Source organism: Carica papaya, chromosome 1 (assembly GCF_054855325.1).
Source record: "Carica papaya isolate Zhongbai chromosome 1, ASM5485532v1, whole genome shotgun sequence".
NCBI lineage: Eukaryota > Viridiplantae > Streptophyta > Magnoliopsida > Brassicales > Caricaceae > Carica > Carica papaya.
The window spans coordinates 23,797,992-23,819,888 of record NC_142309.1 but is presented as its reverse complement, the minus strand read 5'-3'; positions in this window follow the sequence as shown (position 1 = coordinate 23,819,888).

The window sequence follows — 21,897 nt, the reverse complement described above, 5'->3', positions numbered from 1 at the left end:
TGATATATCTTAGTACTTTCGGGATGCATAGTGAACTTTGAGTAGTGAGCCTCTATCATGATATCTCTTTTAGTTCACCGTCATTTGAAACACATACCCTATCCTTGAACCCAAACAATCTATCGGTAAAGACTCAAAATTTCTTATTTATACCCTATTATGTATCTTTTTTGAGAGCTACTAGAGTGAGATCAGTTAGTTGGACTTCCTTTATTCTCTGAATCAATTTGGGTTAGACAACTATATGGGCCAGACATGTGGTCCTCTTAAAGTTCTGAAACTATATCTGTTGCGTAACCTTTATTACCATGTATTTAGAAATTATTATGTGAGCCAACATACCTGCACTTTTTCTATTGAGAGCGTCAGCCAACACATTACCCTTGCCTGAGTGATACAAGATTTTACAATCGTAGTCCTTGAGGAGCTCTATCTAACGCCTTTAATACATGTTGAGATCCTTTTGGGTGAATATATATTTTAAACTCTTATGGTCTCTATAAATCTCAAACATCTCCCTATACAAGTAGTGATGCTGGGTCTTCAAGGCGTGGATATTAGTGACAAGTTTCATGTAGGGCCCAATAATTTTTAAATTTTATTTATTTATTTATTATTATTAATTTTATTTTTATTTATTTTATTTTAATTTAATTTAATAAAAATAAAAATAAGAATAATTGTAAAATTGGGTAAAAATATTATTTGAATTTAATTGAAATTGATTTTAGAAAAAAAGGGGTGAAAATTTGGATTCTGGGGGTATTTTTGAAAAGAAAATCGGAAACCGGAGGTCAAAACACAATTTAAAAAAATTGTGCCCCGTCAGCGCCACGTCAGCAGCCACGTCAACAGCCCAGTCAGTAGCCCTGGCCAACCAGGACCCGCCGCATGGCAAGACCACGTCGACCCGGGAACGGGCCACGTGGGCAATCCACGTGCGCGCGATCGGACGACCCAGATGCGTCCCCGCGCGCACGGACGACCCAGATTAAGCGTGCGCACGGACGGCCCAGATTTAATCAAACTGGACGGCTGTGATCAAAAGGCAAAAGGGTATAAATAGAACCCCCACACTTGACCACAAAAAACCCTAGCCGCCTGCCCTCGCCGGAGAAGACGAACCAGACGCCGGAGGAGCTGGCCGCCGCCACCCGCCGCTGCACTGGGGAGTTTTTCGATCGCCGATCGAGGTAAGTTTCATACCCCCAGCTCGTTTTTCAATGCTGAGTTTTCCTGTGGCCAAATCGGAGCCAAAATCCTGGCCAAATGATCGCAAAACACAGCCAAAACCCAGCGGCGTCGCCGTGCTGAAATTGCGATATTGGCCGAAAGGGGCCCTCGGTCTAATTTGAGATTTTTTGGGACACGTGCAGGTACCAATAGTACGTTTCAGTTCCCCGAAAAAAATTCAAGAAAATTAGGGATAGCCTGCAGGCGCACTGTAGAGCCGTATTCGGACCCCGAAACAAGTAAGGACCCCTCACCCTATTTCCTATCACAGTATTAAAGTTCAATAAATGATAAAACAGTATTTCATGAATCAACAGATGTGTGAAATTGTTTAAGGTCGCTAATGGAGCCCGAGTCTGGTGTGTTTGTCTGTTAGCCGTTGTTTGACATATTTTACAGTTTTAAATACAGTATGAGGTCTGATGTTTTCATTTCATAGTTTCGTGTGCATATATTACTGTTTTATTGATTATGAGTTGAATGACTGAGAACCCGATGTTGTATGTTGTCTTGTTTGACATAAATTACTGGTTTGCTTGTTTGTGTGTGATTTGCTGATGCTGACTGAGGAAAAAGGGGAATAAAAGGTTATGTAAATTGATAATTGTATAATGTGGTCAGCCTAACTAGATATCCTGGGAGATGGTGGACGGACTGGGTCCGTAGGGAACCCTACCGGGATTGTGGTCTCTCATACCGGACGGGGTATGGGGACGGCCCTGGAATCTGATTACAAGTGTTAAGGGTTCACGGGTAGCGGGACCCCTATGGATCCCCATGGATACTAGTAGGCTAGTAAATGAGGAAAAATATGTTGTGTAATGATTGAATTGCAAAGGTGTGATAAGTATTATGTTATACAGCTCATATGATTTCATGATAATGATAATGTTACTGCTTTCGTATATTGTTTTATGAATTTCACCGAGGTAAGTGGATAGTAAAGGTTTTTATGTTAATAAACGAGTTTATTGTAAATTATGCTCCATTGGTCCTTTTGTGTTTTCTACCCACCTTTACCTCCGTGACGGTGAGATAGTGTGATGTCTTTACTGGGCTGGTGTAGCTCATTCCTTTTTTAATCATTTTAGATCAGGAAGACATTGTTGCCGAGCCCGTTCCGCAGGAAGACGGCGAAGGGGACGCCTGAAGACTCCGTAGTTATATTTATAGCTTTTATTTTCGAGTTTCTCTTTTAGTTAGTTGTTCTTTTATACTTTGAGCACTTTTTGGTTTTAGTGTAAGGGATGTTAATCAAATTTTTATTCCGCTTCCGCATTTGACTTTTTTAATACACATATTTCATTTAAAAATTTCGGGGTTATTACAGTTGGTATCAGAGCCGCATTTCCTCGGACCCATCCCTTACACAATAGTGCCTTAGAGAAATGCTCACTGATAGATCGTTACTCAACTATTCTTTGTGAATGCAGGTACACGAAAATGAGGAAAGGAAGGGCCCCACTAAACCGAACGGCCCAAGATAATTCGCTTCGAGAGGATTTAGACAGACTATATGAGATGGTGGAAGCTCTCGTAGCTGCCCATCAAAGGCGAGAGGAGAGAAGGGAGTTACCCAGACCTCCTCCGCTATCGCAGGTTGAGCCCCCGCTACAGCAGGCTGATCCCGAGCCACCCCGGCAGGAGCCTGCTCCTCCACAGTACCACCCGGCACCACAGCTGCAATACGACCTGGTACCACAGCCACGGTACCACCAGGTACCGCCACAGCACATTCTAGTACCCCCACCCCATAGCAGGTGCCACCTTAGGGTCCCCCAGTTCACCCTCAGCCGGCCCCAGTCCCTCTACCTCAGGACCCCGCTCCTTCCTTGATCGACCCCGACTTCATAGAGAGGTACAGAAGACTGAACCCTTCTATTTTTGCAGGGGGATCCTCTTTTGAAGAGGCCCAATACTGGCTGGCAGAGACTGAGAGAGCTTTCAAGACCTTGGGAGTAGTTCCTGAGCAGAGGGCTGCCATTGCCTCCTACATGTTGGTAGGGGAAGCAGTACGCTGGTGGGAGCTCAAGCGGACCACCCTGCCTACACCAGCTACTTGAGAGCAGTTCTTAGCGGCCTTCCACGCAGAGTATCTCCCTAAACACATCCAACACCTAAAGGAAATGGAGTTTGCTCAATTGGTCCAGGAAAACATGATAGTGTAGGAGTATGCCCGTAAGTTCCTGGAGCTGGGCCGACATGCCCCGGAGATATTGATGGATGAGGGCCGAAAGGTCAAGAAATTCCAGTGGGGTCTCCGTCCGGAGATCAGACAGCACTTACTGGTAATGGAGCTCAAGACATATTCAGCAGTCCTGGCAAAGGCGCAGATCATAGAAAGGAGCTTCGACACCCACCCTCAGCTAGCGGGGAGTTCCCGACCCTCAACCCCGCTCCGCAGGCCAGCACCTACCGCGCCTATCCAACCCAGTAAGAGGCCCAGACCCGCCATCCAGGCCCCTCCTCAGGCTACGGGGGCAGCACGTGGGAAGATCTGCCAACACTGCGGCAGGGATCACGAGGACCGACCCTGCTACCGCCTCAGCAACACCTGTCACATATGCGGCAGTGCCCAGCACTATGCAAGGGAATGCCCGAGGAACCAGAATCAAAGAAGGCCTCCAATCCAGGGCAGAGTTTACAACCTTACCCAGAAGGATGCCGACGCAGACCCGGACGTGGTACATGGTATGTATACTATCTCTGGCCACATTGCTCATGTTTTGTTTGACACTGGTGCATCACATTCTTTTGTTTCACATGTTCTTGCTTTTAAAATTTGTGTATTACCTGATAGACTTGATTCATTATTGCTTGTATCTACCGCTGGGGGGAGACATTGCTAGGAGAGGTTATCTACAGGGCATGTGCCGTGGAGATAGCGGATAGGAAACTGAGGGTAGACTTGATAGGGTTAGACACGGGGGATTTTGATGTAATCCTAGGAATGGATTGGCTAGCGGCGTGCCACGCCACCATAGACTGCTTTAACAAAAAGGTTGTATTTAATCCTCCCAATGAGGAGCCATTTACAAGTTAATAAAATCATTTAGTATTGATTTTCCCTGATGGTAAGTTTTCTTAATTCCCAGTGCTTTAATCTTGTATTTTCTCTAACTAGGTAAACCCAAGAAAGAAGTTTGTATCCAAGAGATTCCAGTAGTCCGAGACTTTCCAGACGTATTCCTGGATGAACTGCCCGGTCTACCAGTGGACAGAGAGGTCGAGTTCACCATAGACTTACAGCCAGGTACCCAACCCATCTCGGTTGCTCCTTACCGAATGAGCCGCATTGAGATGGAAGAACTAAGGAAACAGATCACTGAGTTACAAGACGGTGGTTTCATTAGACACAGCGTTTCCCCTTGGGGTGCTGGAGTTACTTTTGCAAGGAAGGGAGATGGAACGTTGAGACTGTGCATTGATTACAGATGGATAAACAAGGTAACAATTAAGAACAAATATCCTCTTCCCCGGATTGATGACCTTTTCGATCAGTTGCAGGGTGCACAGGTCTTTTCTAAAATAGATCTACGATCAGGCTACCATTAAGTAAAGATAAGAACAGAAGACATCCCCAAGACGGCATTCCGAACCAGGTATGGACACTACGAGTTCCTGGTCATGTCGTTTGGGCTAACCAATGCCCCGGCCATCTTTATGGATCTAATGAACAGGATCTTCAGAGAGTTCTTGGATCAATTTGTCATCGTGTTCATCGATGATATCTTAGTCTACTCAAAAAGTAAAGAAGAACATGTTCATCATCTTGCCTAAGTCCTACAGGTCCTTAAGGAAAAGAAGTTGTATGCAAAGTTGAGCAAGTGTGGATTCTGGCTTGAGCAAACCGCCTTCCTGGGACATGTTATATCGAAGGAAGGGGTATCAGTGAACCCCGAAAAGGTTGAAGCGGTACTTGGTTGGGAAAGACTGACAACAGTTAAGAAAATTCGTAGCTTTCTGGGGATGGCAGGTTATTACCGCTGGTTCGTCGAAGGGTTCTCTAGCCTAGCAGCTCCTCTAACCCGACTCACAAAGAAGAATGCAAAGTTTGAATGGAATGAGGACTGCGAAATGAGTTTTTCAGAATTGAAGAAGCGACTGACTACTGCACCCGTGCTGGCTCTACCAAGTGGATCAGGAGGGTATACAGTTTATAGTGATGCCTCATATCTGGGCATGGGTTGTGTCCTGATGCAGCATGGAAAGGTTATAGCATATGGGTCCAGACAGCTAAAGAATCATGAGAAGAACTATCCTACCCATGACTTGGAGCTTGCCGCAACCATACACGCCTTGAAAACCTGGCGCCATTATTTGTATGGAGAGACCTTTCAGATCTATACCGATCATAAGAGTTTGAAGCACATCTTCACTCAGAAGGATCTCAACATGCGTCAGAGAAGGTGGATGGAACTCCTCAAAGACTATGATTGTGATATCCTATACCATCCAGGTAAGGGCAACGTAGTAGCCGATGCCTTCAGCAGGAAAAGTGCAGGCACCCTAGCCCATTTGATGGTTTCAGAATGCAGGTCAATTGGGGCCACGCAGCAGGTTCAACTGCTAGATCTGAAGAGGGCCACATGTTTGGGCCACCTAGCAGTCCAACCCGAGTTAATCCAAAGAATAAAGGAAGCCCAGTCAGTCGACCCCGCCCTAGTAACCCGTAAGAAGGATGCAGAACAGGGAGTGAGCTCAGAATTCCAGATCTCTGCCGACAGATTGATTCGTTTCAAGGACAGAGTGTGTGTCCCAGACGACAGTGAGTTAAAAAGAGACATCATGACGGAGTCCCATAGTTCAAAGTTTGCCATGCATCCGGGAAGTACCAAAATGTACCAAACTATACGACCTCGGTTCTGGTGGAATGGGATGAAGAGAGATATAGCTGACTTTGTATCTAAGTGCTTGGTATGTCAACAGGTCAAAGCAGAACATCAGTGCCCAGGTGGGTTACTTCAGCCTTTACCGATTCCAGAGTGGAAGTGGGAACATATCACCATGGACTTCGTATCGGGACTACCCAAGGCACGATCAGGACATGATACTATATGGGTAATTGTTGACCGACTCACTAAGTCTTCCCACTTCCTGGCCATCAGAATGACTGATTCGTTGGACAAGTTGGCAAGAATGTATATCCGGGAGATAGTTAGATTGCATGGAGTCCCAGTGACAGTGGTATCCGACAGGGACCCCAGATTCACTTCTCGGTTTTGGAATAGCTTCCAGCAAGCTATGGGAACAAAGCTGTCTCTTAGTACTGCATTCCACCCCCAAACTGATGGACAATCGGAGAGGACAATTCGTACGCTTGAGGATATGCTCCGAGCTTGTGTCCTTGACTCCGGGGGCCATTGGGATGACCATCTACTCCTGATAGAGTTTGCCTACAACAACAGCTACCAAGCAAGTATCGGCATGGCTCCATATGAGGCGCTATATGGGCGCCCGTGCAGGTCACCGATTTGTTGGGAGGAAGTAGACGATAGAAGATTGTTCGGCCCGGAGTTGGTAGAGGAGACCACGTCCAAGATAGTTAAAATCAAGAAGAACATTCAGACAGCTGAGAGTAGGCAGAAGAGTTATGCAGATACCCGGAGGAGAGACCTAACGTTTGAGAAAGGCGACCGTGTGTTTCTTAAGGTCACTCCTTTCAAGGGAATTAGTAGGTTCGGCAGGAGGGGAAAATTAAACCCCAGATATATTGGACCCTTTGAAATCTTAGACAAGATTGGTACCGCTGCCTACAGACTAGCACTGCCTCCCGAGCTCTCCCGAGTTCACAACGTGTTTCACGTATCTATGCTACGTAAATACAACCCGGACCCTTCTCATGTCTTGACTCATGAACTGCTTCCACTCCAAGAGGACTTGTCTTATGAAGAAGTACCGGTCGGTATCACGGACCGAGAGAACAGAATACTCCGCAACCGAAAAATATCATTTGTAAAGGTCGTGTGGCAGAACCACACGTCCAGGGAGGCTACTTGGGAACTGGAATCAGAATTTAGAGCCCAGTATCCCCATTTATTCGACCAAGAGTAAGAGGCAAATTTGGGGGACCAAATTTCTTTAAGGGGGGGAGAGTTGTAACGCCCAAAAATTTTTAAAATTTTTATTTATTTATTATTATTAATTTTATTATTATTTATTTTATTTTAATTTAATTTAATAAAAATAAAAATAAGAATAATTGTAAAATTGGGTAAAAATATTATTTGGATTTAATTGAAATTGATTTTGGGAAAAAGGGGTGAAAATTTGGATTCTGGGGGTATTTTTGAAAAGAAAATCAGAAACCGGGGGTCAAAACGTAATTTAGAAAAATTGTGCCCCGTCAGCGCCACGTCAGCAGCCACGTCAGCGGCCCAGTCAGCAGCCCTGGCCAACCAGGACCCGTCGCATGGCAAGACCACGTCGACCCGGGAACATGCCACGTGGGCGATCCGCGTGCGCGCGATCGGACGGCCCAGATGCGTCCCCGCGCGCACGGACGGCCCAGTTTAAGCGTGCGCACGGACGGCCCAGATTTAATCAAAATGGACGGCTGTGATCAAAAGACAAAAGGGTATAAATAGAATCCCCACACCTGACCACAAAAAACCCTAGCCGCCTGCCCTCGCCGGAGAAGACGAACCAGACGTTGGAGGAGCCGGCTGCCGCCACCCGCCGCCGCACCGGGGAGTTTTCCGACCGCTGATCGAGGTAAATTTCATTCTCCCGACTCCTTTTTCAATGCTGAGTTTTCCTGTGGCCAAATCAGAGCCAAAATTTTGGCCAATCGGCCGGAAAACACAGCCGAAACCCAGCGGCGCCGCCGCGCCCCTCCTTGTTTTTTGCCTCCGATGAGGCCCTTCCCGGCCTCCGTTTGATACAATTTTTATATCACCGTGATCACCATTCTTTTCCCTACAGGTTGATCGGAGCCAAATCACCAAAACACGAACCTCGCCGGAGAGCCGCTGCACCCGAGAGCACCGCCGCCGGTAAGCTTCGGTTTTTCGTAATTTTTTGGCCCCTCGAGGGCCCTAGGGTTGTTTTATCACAGGGATCGATGCAAGTGTGGCCGAATTCAGCCGAAAACGACCGAAAACGGCCAACCCGAGGCGAATCGCCGACGTAAGCGGCGGCGCCGTCGCCGGAGCACGGCCGAGCCGCCGTGCCGGAATTGCGATATTGGTCGAAAGGGGCCCTGGGTCTAATTTGGGATTTTTTGGGACACGTACAGGTATTAGTAGTGAGTTTCAGTTCCCCGAGAAAAATTTAGGGAAATTAGGGACAGCCTGCAGGCGCACTGTAGAGCCGTATTCGGACCCCGAAACAAGTAAGGACCTCTCACCCTATTTCCTATCACGGTATTAAAGTTCAATAAATGATAAAACGATATTTCATGAATCAACAGATGTGTGAAATTATTTAAGGTCACTAATAGAGCCCGAGTCTGGTGTGTTTGTCTGTTAGCCGTTGTTTGGCCTATTTTACGGTTTTAAATACAGTATGAGGTCTGATGTTTTCATTTCATAGTTTTGTGTGCATATATCACTGTTTTATTGATTATGGGTTGAATGACTGAGAACCCGATGTTGTATGTTGTCTTGTTTGGCATAAATTACTGGTTTGGTTGTTTGTGTGTGATTTGATGATGTTGACTGAGGAAAAAGGAGAATAAAAGGTTATGTAAATTGATAATTGTATAATGTGGTCAGCCTGACTAGATATCCTGAGAGATGGTGGACGGACCGGGTCCGTAGGGAACCCTACCGGGATTATGGTCTCTCATACCGGACGGGGTATGGGGACGGCCCATTTCACCCTCATACCGGACGGGGTATGGGGACAGCCCTGGAATCTGATTACAAGTGTTAAGGGTTCACGGGTGCGGGACCCCTATGGATCCCCATGGATACTAGTAGGCTGGTAAATGAGGAAAAATATGTTGTGTAATGATTGAATTGCAAAGGTGTGATAAGTATTATGTTATACAGCTCATATGATTTCATGATAATGATAATGTTACTGCTTTCGTATATTGTTTTATGAATTTCATCGAGGTAAGTGGATAGTAAAGGTTTTTATGTTAATAAACGAGTTTATTGTAAATTATGCTCCATTGGTCTTTTTGTGTTTTCTACCCACCTTTACCTCCGTGACGGTGAGATAGTGTGATGTCTTTACTGGGCTGGTGTAGCTCATTCCTTATTTAATCATTTCAGATCAGGAAGACATTGTTCCCGAGCCCGTTCCGCAGGAAGACGGCGAAGGGGACGTCTGAAGACTCCGTAGTTATATTTATAGCTTTTATTTTTGAGTTTCTCTTTTAGTTAGTTGTTCTTTTATACTTTGAGCACGTTTTTGGTTTTAGTGTAAGGGATGTTAATCAAATTTTTATTCCGCTTCCGCATTTGATTTTTTTAATACACATATTTCATTTAAAAATTTCAGGGTTGTTACATTTTAAGTCGTGGTTGAGATAATTTTTTTCATGATTTTTCAACTGCCTAGACCCACAAGTTATGAATTTTTCGTGCTACATTAGAACGTAATATAATCCTAGGTAAGAAACATAATTGTATACTGTATATCCATCTGTCCCACTTGGCAGAGCTAAAACTGGCATGGTAGTCAGTTGCTTCTTGAGATCTGTAAAGCTCCTTTCACATTTATCATTCTACTCAAACTTGACATTCTTCTTCGTAAGTTAGGTCAGGGGGTAACTAGGCTTGAAAATCATTCTATAATCCTACAGTAATAGCCCGCTATACCTAAAAAGCTTCAAACTTCCTTAACCGAAGTTAATTTCTCCCAACCTATTACTGCCTCAACCTTTTTGGGATTCACTGACACACCATTCTTTGATATTATATGCACTAGGAAAGTAGTTTGCTCAAAGCAAAACTCACACTTATTCAGTTTTGCATATAGTTTCTTTTCCCTGAGAACTTGTAAAACCTGAGTCAGGTGCTGAACATATTCCTCTATGCTCTTTGAATAGATCAGGATATCATTAATAAATACTATGACGAATTGATCCAAGAACTACCTGAAGACCCTGTTTATCAAATCCATAAAAATGGTAGGTGCATTAGTTAACCCGAATGACATGATGAGGAACTCATAGTGCCCCTACCGAGTTTTGAAAGTTGTCTTGGGGATGTCCTTCGCCTTGATTTTTACCTAATGGTAACCCGAACGCAAGTCAATCTTAGAGAAAACTTGAGCACCCTGTAACTAATTGAAAAGATCATTGATATTGAGAAAAAGGTACTTGTTCTTGATTGTTACCCTATTCAATCATCTGTAGTCAATACACAACCTTAAGGACCCATCATATTTTCTTGCAAACGTGACTCCAGCACCCTAAGGAGATATACTGTATTGGATAAATCCACTATCCTAAAATTATTTAATATATTTTCTCAGTTCTTCAATCTCAATACGACTCATACGGTAAAAGGCAATTGAAGATCTATGATAAATTCAATTTCTCTATCCACTGGAAATCCTACTAGTTTATCAGAAAATACGTCCGAAAAATCTTGGATCATAGGAGTCTCTTGAATGCAAATTTTTTTCTTAGACTTACTTAAAGTAAAAAAGAACAACTGAGTTAAAGTATCATATAAACAATGCAGTTACCACAAGAAAATAATATCTAAAACTTTTATTAATTTGTGAAGGACTCTTCATTGGGAAGATTAAATATAAGCTTCTTATGAAAATAATCTACAGCAGCGTGATGCGCTACTAACTAATTCATTCTCAGATTATCAAAATCTCTCGTGTCTAGTGTTATCAGGTATATACTCAATTTTCTACTTACTAGTTCTACAATACAAGGTTTGTATATGACATTTCCTAATAGTGTCCCATTCCTGGGTATGGACACAAACAACATAAAATCAAGACTTTCAGGTAATACATTCAATTTTTTTAAAAAAACATGTGAAACAAAAGAATGTGAAGCACCAGTATCAATTAAAATATGTACAAGGTAATTACAGATAGTGTATGTACCCTGTATCATGTCTGGGTTGACTTCAACATCCTATTAGGTGAGGGTATAAGCTCTACCCTGGATTGGAGGTCTCTGTCTAATTCTAATTCTGCAGACATTTTCTCGCGTAGTGTTGGGTACTTTCACATAGATGACATGTGTTGTTGAGACGATAGCAAGGTCAGTCTCCATGGTCCTTGTCACAGTGCTGACAAGTCTTGCTGCGTCCTGTTGTCGGGGCCTGAGGAGGAGATTGAGTTGCAGGGCTAGGTCTCTTGTTTTGCTGAATTGGTGTAGTAGGTGTTGGCTTGTGATGTGGAAGTGTGGCCCTAGAATTACCCACTATTGGATGAAAAATGTGGAGGTTCTTTTCTATTAGCTGTGTCTTGCCCAGAACTTCTGAATAAGTGCTGAGCTCGAATACATATAGTTGTTGTTTGATCTCAGGATGGAGGCCCCACTCAAACTTCTTTATTTTTCTGCCTTCGTCTATCATGCTATCAAGAGAATATCGACCCAACTCCAGATATTTTTAGGCAGACTCAGACACAGTTACATCACTTTGGACTAGGTGTGCAAACTTTATCTCTTTTAAATGTCAAAGGTGTTATGGAAGGTATTCTGCATTAAAAACTACCAAGAACTGTTCCTAGGTTACCATAATGGGTAGGGTGTCCTGCTTCAGTTGCCACCAACGACCTGTCTCACCTACGAGCATGTATGATATCTTGTATCTTTCAATGTAGTTTAGATTCATCACGGATGGAACTAAGTCCTGTTAAAGAGGAATTGAATTATGCTGAGAAGGGACCGGGTGACACTATGGTGGCACCTAGTTATATGGTGGGGGCACTGAGTTGTATTGTGGCGGTGCCATATGATATGATGGAGGATTAGGGTTGTATCGTGGTGGCACTGAATCTTCCCGTTATAGGGGTGGCTCATACTGTGGCAGTGGTGGAGGGTCAGGTAGCTCCCTCCTTTCTTCCCTATTTTGCTGGGCAAAGATGAGTCTCTCTATCATCTTGAAGAGCCAATCGACATCCTCTCGAAGCAACCCATCTCAGGCTGCTCTGTTTAGTGGGGGCCTTCCTCTCCTTATGTCTTTGTGCCTGCATTCACAAGGAATGGTTGAGTGCCGGGTTGTATTGAATGATTCTAACCTTTATGTAAGGAATAGTTCCAAGGAATACGGCTCTAATACTTACTATAAAGGCCTAAGGCTAAATGAAAATGAATATATTGAATTAGTAAAATAATAGCGGAAACAATTAAGAGTTTAGGATTTACATGTTTTACATAGTAAATCAGGCTGCCCAATAGAATTACAGAAATATTCCTTTAAGGAAGTTAAAATGATGAAAATAAAAAGAAAATAACTAAAATCTTATAGGATTAACCTTTACTGGGCACCACTGGTGGGATGAGGGAGGCAACTTTTAGTTGCAACCTTCTTACTGTTCAACATTTGAATCTTAGTCTTTTTAATATAAAATGGTTAAATAAGGGGAAGGAGCTACACTAGTATAGTAAATATGTCAACACTTAACACTAATACAAAAAACTAAAGGTTTGTAAAAATTACAAAACAACTAATGGAGCCTTTTTTTTTTTCTTTTTATTGCTAAAATAATTTAATTTAAACAAACATAAGTTCTATACTCACCTTTTAAGTTCTCTAATTTGACTTATGAAGATAATAATCAAGATAAAAATTCACTATACATTTTAAGGAATAATAATAGTCACACTTTACCTTTTTACCTACCTATCGGTACTTCTGGGAGTCCATAGAGATTACTCCTACACGCGAACCCAATATCCAATTTATTAATTAAGTGACCATCCCCATACCCCGTCCGGTAATGAGTGCCAAACATACCACCGCCTCAATACCCCGTCTGATATGAGGATAAACAAATACTTCTCAACTCCTTTTGGTATGAGACTTCTCAGCCCTGTTCGATTGAGGTAATGTCCATGGTAGGGTTGCCCTATGCACCTGGTCCGTACACCATTTTTCATGATATCCGGTAAGCCTTTACACACATGTTCACATCATCAACCAGCCACCAATCACACACAACCACCTCATTCCATATTTACAGAACCATAGAAAAATAATTAAATAGGCAATACAAATTGATACTTTAACAATTAGGAAAAAAAAAATGTGATTAGTACATTTATTTCAAATCAATCAACAGATAGAGATACAGTTAAGTAATCAATAAACGAGAGGGCAAATAAACATATGAATTAAAGTGAACACGGTAAGCAACAATCACAATCTAGCAATGAACACTATATTTAAAATAAGCAATTCGTGTTGACCGATTACCGACTCTACTAGTGACCTATATTTAATTAATTAACGGTTTCTAATATTCACAAATTATGTCGTTATTATTTATTAAACTTTAATTAACCATAATAGGAGAAAAGAGTGAGAGATTCTTACTCTGGGTCGGTGTTCGAAACACTGCCTTTTTTCACTGCACTTCCTAATAGTTCTCAGGTTTCCTGAGTTTTTTTTGTAGAAATAAAAAACACATGTCACATATTCTAAAATACCATAAAAAGGCTAAAATAAATATTTTTTAATTTTCTGGCCAGTTTAGGATTCTGGCACAGCGCCGCCCATGGCGGTGTTTCCTCTTGGCCTGGGAATTTCTGACTGATTTTGGCCAGTTTTACATAAAAACTTATAAAAAAACTAGGTTAGCCAGCCTCTGATGGTCAGAAAAGGGAAAAAACTAAAACTTTACAACATGAGGTTTTCTGGTGTGGTGGCTCTGCCATTCCTTTCTTGGGGCTGGGGGTTTTCTTCAATCGACCTACACCAGAAAAGGATTAGGAGTACAATAGTAGAAAAATAAAAGGGAACAAGAAATGAAAAATGGCTCACTGGAGCAGTTTTTGGGTCGCGGCTGCGCTAGTCTGGCCGAGCTCTGCTATCAGTTTTTGGCTTTCTTTTTGGCTTTTTGGCTCTGATATGGGGGTGGGGAGGCTTGAAATCAAATTTCAAATGAAAGGGAGGAAAATTTATCTCTTGGGCGTTGGCGGTGGCTCCAGTGTAGCAACGACAACGGTCGGTCTCTTTTCGGGCGCCTTTTTTCTTCTTTTTTGGCTGGGGCAAGTGTGGCTAGGGTTAAGGTTTCCTAGGATGAGATGTTTAAATACCCCTTGTGTTGATCTGGGCTGTCCGTGCAGGGACACGTGACCCTCTCCTATATGTTGGATCACTCTTATTTGAAGAACAAATCTGGACCGCACGATCGGATTAAATTTAACTGTTTGATCATGCCTGAAGAGGGAACAAATCTAGATCATTCGTGTGCGTAGGAGGAGATCTGGGTCGTTGGATCTGCTGGCACGCGGATCACCTGTGTGGCTTCCCGCGTGGACGTGTGGCCACGTGTCTACCACGCGGTGCACGACGACCGGCTGTGCTGTTGGTATGGCGGTCCATGTGGTCGAAGTTTGATTATTTTTATTTTTACCCCAATTTTCCAGATTTCTTTTCAAATATGTTCTCCTTTATATCTACTTTATCCTTGATTTTTTAAAACATTTTCAAATGCATCCAAAATACAATTTTCTTCAAAAATTCAACAAAAAATTAAAATTAATTTTTTTTAATTTATTTTATTATTATTATTAAATTATCCCGAACCTAAATTTCGGACTCGTGTGTTACAAATAAAATATCCCAATAAGTGATATTATGAAATCATAACATAGTACATGAAATATATAGTTTCTTTACATATAACAAAACATATATCGTATAATCTTTCCAAACAGATACGAATCAGAAGACAAATGCACAAATCAGAAAAACATATTCGTGTTGTATACTTTATCACTATTATGGAGGATCAATCAGTTACTATACATTATGTGTAGGTATAAATACTTATCACTGATTTTCCATATACCTGAACACGGAACGACATACATGAGTATCTTGAAACACTGCTATCCCCGAACACGGAACGGTTAGGGCACGCAGATAAGACTGTTTCTCTATATACCCAAACAAGAATGGTTATGTATGGGTACATACTTATCACTTTGCTAGTACACCTGAATACGGAACAGTTATGTACAACCAGATTGAAGCCTAACATAATGCAGGTGCTTCTAGAATAACTTCTTTCCATAATGAGTGATGCACACATATTAAAATCATAGTTCTAAAACACAAAGCGAAATAACACTTATATCGAAGTAAAACTTTAACAAATACTTACTTAACAAATATGTAAGATAAATTAAACACTTGCATATTTTTATATTAAAAATGCGTGAAATAATTCAAAACTACATAGACTATGAATCCATAATATCTACTTACCTTAGGTCCTTAGTAGTCGTAATCTTAATTCCAGAAAAATTTCGACTTTATTTATGACATTTTTATCTCAAAAATTTGTCAGAGTTTTAGGATGATTTTTGGTCATTTTCTTGATTCAAAAATATTCAACTCAATACTCAAAAACTAATTCCAAAAATCAAAGAGAAACTGAACTTGAAAACTTAAGAAAAGACTTACCTTTTTAACGGTTTATAACCTCCTTTTGATCGTGAGTATTCCTCCTCTTCTATTCTTCTTCCTCAGCTCTCATAAATTTAGCAGAGTTTTACAAAGATTTTTATCTAAAACTTCAAAGTACTCTAAAAAATCACATATTTCGTATTCTCTCTTCTTCTTTTACCTATATGTTTCTCACTATTTTTCTCTCATTCGAAATGTCTCTTCCTCCATTCTCCCATCCCCTATTTATAGGAGTGGGAAGTCACGAGAGAATGGTTATCACTATTTCGTCATATAATTTTATCTAAAATTTACCACATTTCATCATGTTATTTTACCTAAAAGGTTATCGCTTTTCATATGTCATTTTATCTAAAAGACCTTTTCACATGCTACTTTATCTAAAAGGTTATCACTTTTCACATGTCATTTAATGTAAAAGTTGTTACTTTTTTTGATGTCACTACATCTAAAAGTGACAACTTTTCACATGTTATTTAATTTAAAAGTTTTCATTTTTTATTATATCATTTTATCTAATAGTTACCATTTTTCATTATACCATTTTATTTAAAAGGTTTCCACATTTTTTCATGTCTCTTCATGATTATTCTAACTCTTTCATTCTTATCAATCATTTTACTGTTTGATTTTAAATTATGTTCTTAACCTTATTATATATCTTCAAACACATATAAAAATTAAATTAAATATATTAAATATAAAAAATTAACTCGATAAGATTTTCAAGCAATCACAGTCTAAGACTTCAAATTGATATCATATTAGTATATATCTATATATATATATATATATTGTGTAGTTACGGGGGATAATGCATGTTTTCCTCCTAGTCTACTTAACAAATGGTGATCAATATTATGTCAAAGACTAGTGTAATTTTTAGGGGTTTAAACTTTATTTTAATTTAAATTAAAAATAATAAGTACAAGTATAATCGATAATATTTAGTTAAATAATTATTAAGAAATAGATAAAGTGGAGAATTATTTCTCGAGGGAGATGGAGAATTATTTACGGCTTAACAAATGTGATAAAACTTGGTTTCGGCTTATGGGTTGATAGTATTTTTGGTGTTTTTATTTATTTTTTCTGCTTCCTCATATAAAAAAATATGTAATATTATTTTACTTGCAAACTAATAAAATTATTTTAAAATAAAAACAGTGATGTGAGGTAGGACTAAAATTAAAAAATTAAAATAATTTATTACAGATATTTTCTTCTGTTGTTACGTAATTTAAATAAAATGATTTAATTATTCTTTAAATTATTATAAAAGACAAACCATACAAAAAATCTCATAATTCTATAAATTTAAAGCAAAAAACTTGAAGATAAATCTTCCGTAATATAGTTGTAATGTGACCAATTACAAATTTCTTACATGGGCATTCACGATCCCCCATATATATATATATGTATGTATATATTATATTTATGATAAACCAATATGTAACTTGTAATTTTGGATCAACTCAATCAAATTTGATTTTCAAAGAAATAAAAATTGATTTCACTTGTAAGAGAATTAAAGAGAACCAATTTCATTGATGGGTCAACAAATAATCAACACACTAAAATTAGACACAATTATTGTAGGTCGACTGACTGTCCTTGGCTAGTTGCCTCAAAAGTATGCAACTACAGCATTTTTATGTTCACATATATAATATACACACACACACACACACACATGTTCTTTCTCTCTCTCTCTCTCTCTCTCTCTCTATCTATATATATATATATATATATATATTAATATCCACAAAACAATCATTCCAAACTTTCTGCATCACTTGATTCAATTACTTTTTTTTTCTTTCTAAAAAGTAAATAGCTTCAATCATTTTTCGGTCTAATAAATGATAAATATGACAAACGGGAAAATAATAAATGGCATTATATTATGTATATAGTTTGGCCCCATAACCTAAAGCTTCAAAGAATCTTGCATGATGAGGCATTATGTTCCTTTTAGGCACTTTGCTACTTGCATGCATATATAATAATAACAATCACATTATATATAATGGCGCTAGACTGAAAAAAGTACGGCGTCGTTTTTGTATTATATAACAAATCTAATGCAGTAAAACATAATCTGGCCATATATATATGTATGTATATATAGTATACATGTATATATAATATATATCTAAACCATACATTGAAAAGTATAAATGTGCTTAATTTTGAGAAGAAACTATATATATAGTCCGAATAATCAATGATTGGGCAAAAGCCCAAATAAGCAAAGAGAAAAGGGTTTGGAAATTCAAGTTCTATAGAAAAGATGGGCTTTGTTAAGCCTCAAACAATCAGTGTATAAATAAGTTTGTTTATAAGCATTTAAGGATTACTAAAAGCTCCTAAAAGTTATGACATTTTAAGGGGGGAAAAATAATTTTGATGGAATTCGATTTGTATATTATTTCAATTTTACCAATTTAAATTTATCTTTCGGGTCAATTTTCATTCTCTGAAAATAATTTTCTTTTAATTTTAGTTAAGTTAAATATAATAAATAAATTTAAAAGGTAAATAGAATATATATGCATACATAATTTACTATTACTATTCCCCATTCAACTAATGAGTGTGTATCCGGAATATTTTGGCTCTTGGGTGACTTGATCAGACGAAAAAATCACTTGAAAATGCAAAATTATGTTTTCCAAGGAAAAGAATGTAAATATATATATATATATATATATAGTAAATTTACACACTAATTAATTAGATAATACACATGTAATAATTATAACATAATAAAAATAATATTTAAATAAAAATACATACTAAAGTATAATTTGACTCAAATAATAATTTTTTTTTTTTTTTGCAGTTTTATCAATTTGTGCATTATTAAATTTTTTTGTTATTTTTAAACGACAAATTTGGACAATAGATTATCTATTAGATTAGAGTTAAAAAAAAAATAAGAATTTTAAATAATTGATTTTTACTAAAAATCTTTACTATCATACTACACCTTTTTATCTTATGAAGTTAAAGTAACTTAGTATATTTAAACATAATAAACGTATAGAATATGAAATTAAATATTATAAATTAATTACTGTTAATATATATTATAGTTATAACTAATAAATTTTATATATTTATAAATATTTAAATTTATAATTTTAAAATAGAATATAAAAATTTTAATACATATAATAGGCTTATAACGATGATTTATGTGCTTTTGTGTACAAATCATGTGCATTTAAAAAAAAAAAAAACACATATATAAGAAGAATTTTTGGCACCTATTCTTGCAAAGAAATGGTTGCCGCACTCTACGTGATTCAATAGCGAGCTTAATTCTTTTTTAAAAGATGTCAAAAATATGACAGTCCAATTTATATTAAAAGAGGTATTCACAATTTATAAATAGAGCATACTGAAATTTTTTTATTATTTATTGATTTTTTAAAAAATAAAATTTGATATATTTATTAATAAATTATACATGTATATTAGTTATGATACAATAAAAAATAACTTAAACGATGTTAAACAAAATTATCATCTAATTAAAATTTATAATTTTGTAATCATATTATAAATATTATTAACTCATAATACACTATATATTGATAATTAAATGAATACAAATAGTGCTTTATAGAATAGTAAGTAAAAATTCGATTTTATTAAATTAAACATTATAAGTCGATTACTTTTAACATATATCACCGATAAATTTTAAATATTCATAGATATTTAAATTTATAATCTTAAAATAGAATATAAATTTTTTTAATATATATAATAGGCTAATAACCATGATTTATGTACCTTTGAATACAAATAATATGCATTTCTAAAAAAAAAAAAACCACATATATAAGAAGCATTCCTAATATCTCTTATTGCAAAGAAATGATTGCTGCACATATATATGATTCAACATCGAGTTTAATTCTCTTTCAAAAGATGTCAAAAATATGACAGTTTAACTTATAGTAATAGAGGTATTCACAAATTTATAAATAGATCATACTGAAATTTTTTTAATTATTTATTAAGTTTTTTTAAAAGTAAAAGTTGGTATATTTAGTAATAAATTATACATGTATATTAGTTATAATACAATAAAAAATAACTTAAACAAAGTTAAACAAAATTATTATTCTATTCAAATTTATAATTTTTAATCATATTATAGGTATTATTAAATCATAATATACTATATATTGATAATCTAAATGAATACAAATAGTACTTCACATAATAGTACGTAACAATTCGATCTTATTAAATTAAATACTATATATAATATCCGGGTCCGAAAAATAGTCCGAGATAATTTTTTCTTATTAAATTATTTTATTAGAATAATTATTTTATTTTTTTTTATTTTTATTTAATTAAAATTTTGAGAAAAATTGAATTAAGGATGGGATTGAAAGTAATTTTGAGAAAAATGGGTGAAAATTTGAATTTGGAGGGTATTTTTGAAAGAAAAATTAGAAATATAGGGTCAAAGTATAAAAAAAATCGACCACTTGGGATAACCCAGTCAGCAACCCCGACAAAACAAAGTACGTCATGTGTCAAAATATGATGACGTTAGCGTCATGCGAGAGCCCATGCGAGCGATATGCGTGCCCAATGATCCAATGGTTCTGGTTCGATCCTGCGTGTGTGAATGGCTCAAATTCGTTCCCTCCTTAGACGCAATAAGGTAGATAAGATCAATCGCGATAAACGACCTAGATTCACCCACATAATCCGCCTAAACAAGCAAAGATCGGACAACCCTTATCCCTCCACATCGATACAAATAGATGGTCTAGATCGACGCAAGATGTGTTATATACCTCACATCGCAGGGGAACCCAAATCCCTACCTGCCAGCTCCCGCTAAAGAAGAAAAATCAGGCGCCGAAGAAGAAAGCCGATAGCCGACCACCGTCGCACCGGAGCCATCGTCGACCGTAAAAAAAGGTAAAATTTTCTCATACCCGCTCGGAATTCTATTTCGAGCCTCCCTGTGGCCATATTGGAGCAAGCGAGACAATAGATGAGCTGAAAATTGCAAGCAAAGCCTGGCGGAGCCGCTGCGGTCAAAACTTAAAAATCTCTCTGATGAGCCCCTTCCTGCTTTTCATTTCATACGATTTTTCGATCATTGTGTTCATCGTCCTTTTTTATGCAAGTTAGCCGAAGAAGGAACCCCAGCTGTGAAGGACGACTGGCAGAGCCACCGCACCAGGAGACCCCCTGCCGGTAAGTTTGGTTTTTTTTTTTTTAAATTTTTTGACCAACCGAGACCCCTAACGTGTTTTTCTGCAGGGATACATGTAAAACAGGCCAAAACAGGCCAAAATTGGCCAAAAACAGTCAGGCCGAGGCGAACCGCCGCCATGGTCGACAGAGCCAGCGTTGGAACACGGTGGCGGTGCCGTGTCGGAACCCCAAAATTGCCTGAAAATAGTTTTGGACACCGATTTTAGTTTTTTGAGTATTTTTAAGTATGTGACGAGTGTTTTGGATTCCGCAGAAAAAATTTAGGAAACTCGGGCAACATCTCAAAACACTGATTCGGGTAAGGATTCTTCACCCTATTTTCTGTGGCTGTAAATTGAGGATTAATGATGTATAATTCTGTATTTTTGTGAAAATTTAAAAAACTCTAAAAATAATTACATGCCACTAGTAGAGTCAGAATTAGTTAGCTCGCAATTGTCCTGATTTCTTATTTATTTTCCTATACTATCCTACTTGCTTGTTATTATATTGTGCATTTTCTTAATTTACAGTTTATATGGTCTTATTGATTTATCTGATTTATTCGGTGATCTATTTACTCGATCCTTATTATGATAAGCTCTATTGTTTGCATAAATATCGTCTAATTGATCTATAAATATAATATGAGATATTGGTATGCATTTGTTGGTTGTTTTGTTGATGAGAATATTTATGTGAAAGACTTACTGGGTACTCAGGGAAAGGATAGACGGGACCGGTATATAGGGAAGCCTACTGTGAACATTACCTCATTCTAACAGGGCTGGAAAGTCCCTTATTGAGGAGGTTTGGGAGTTATAGTTCACCTTCATACCGGACGGGGTATCGAGATGAT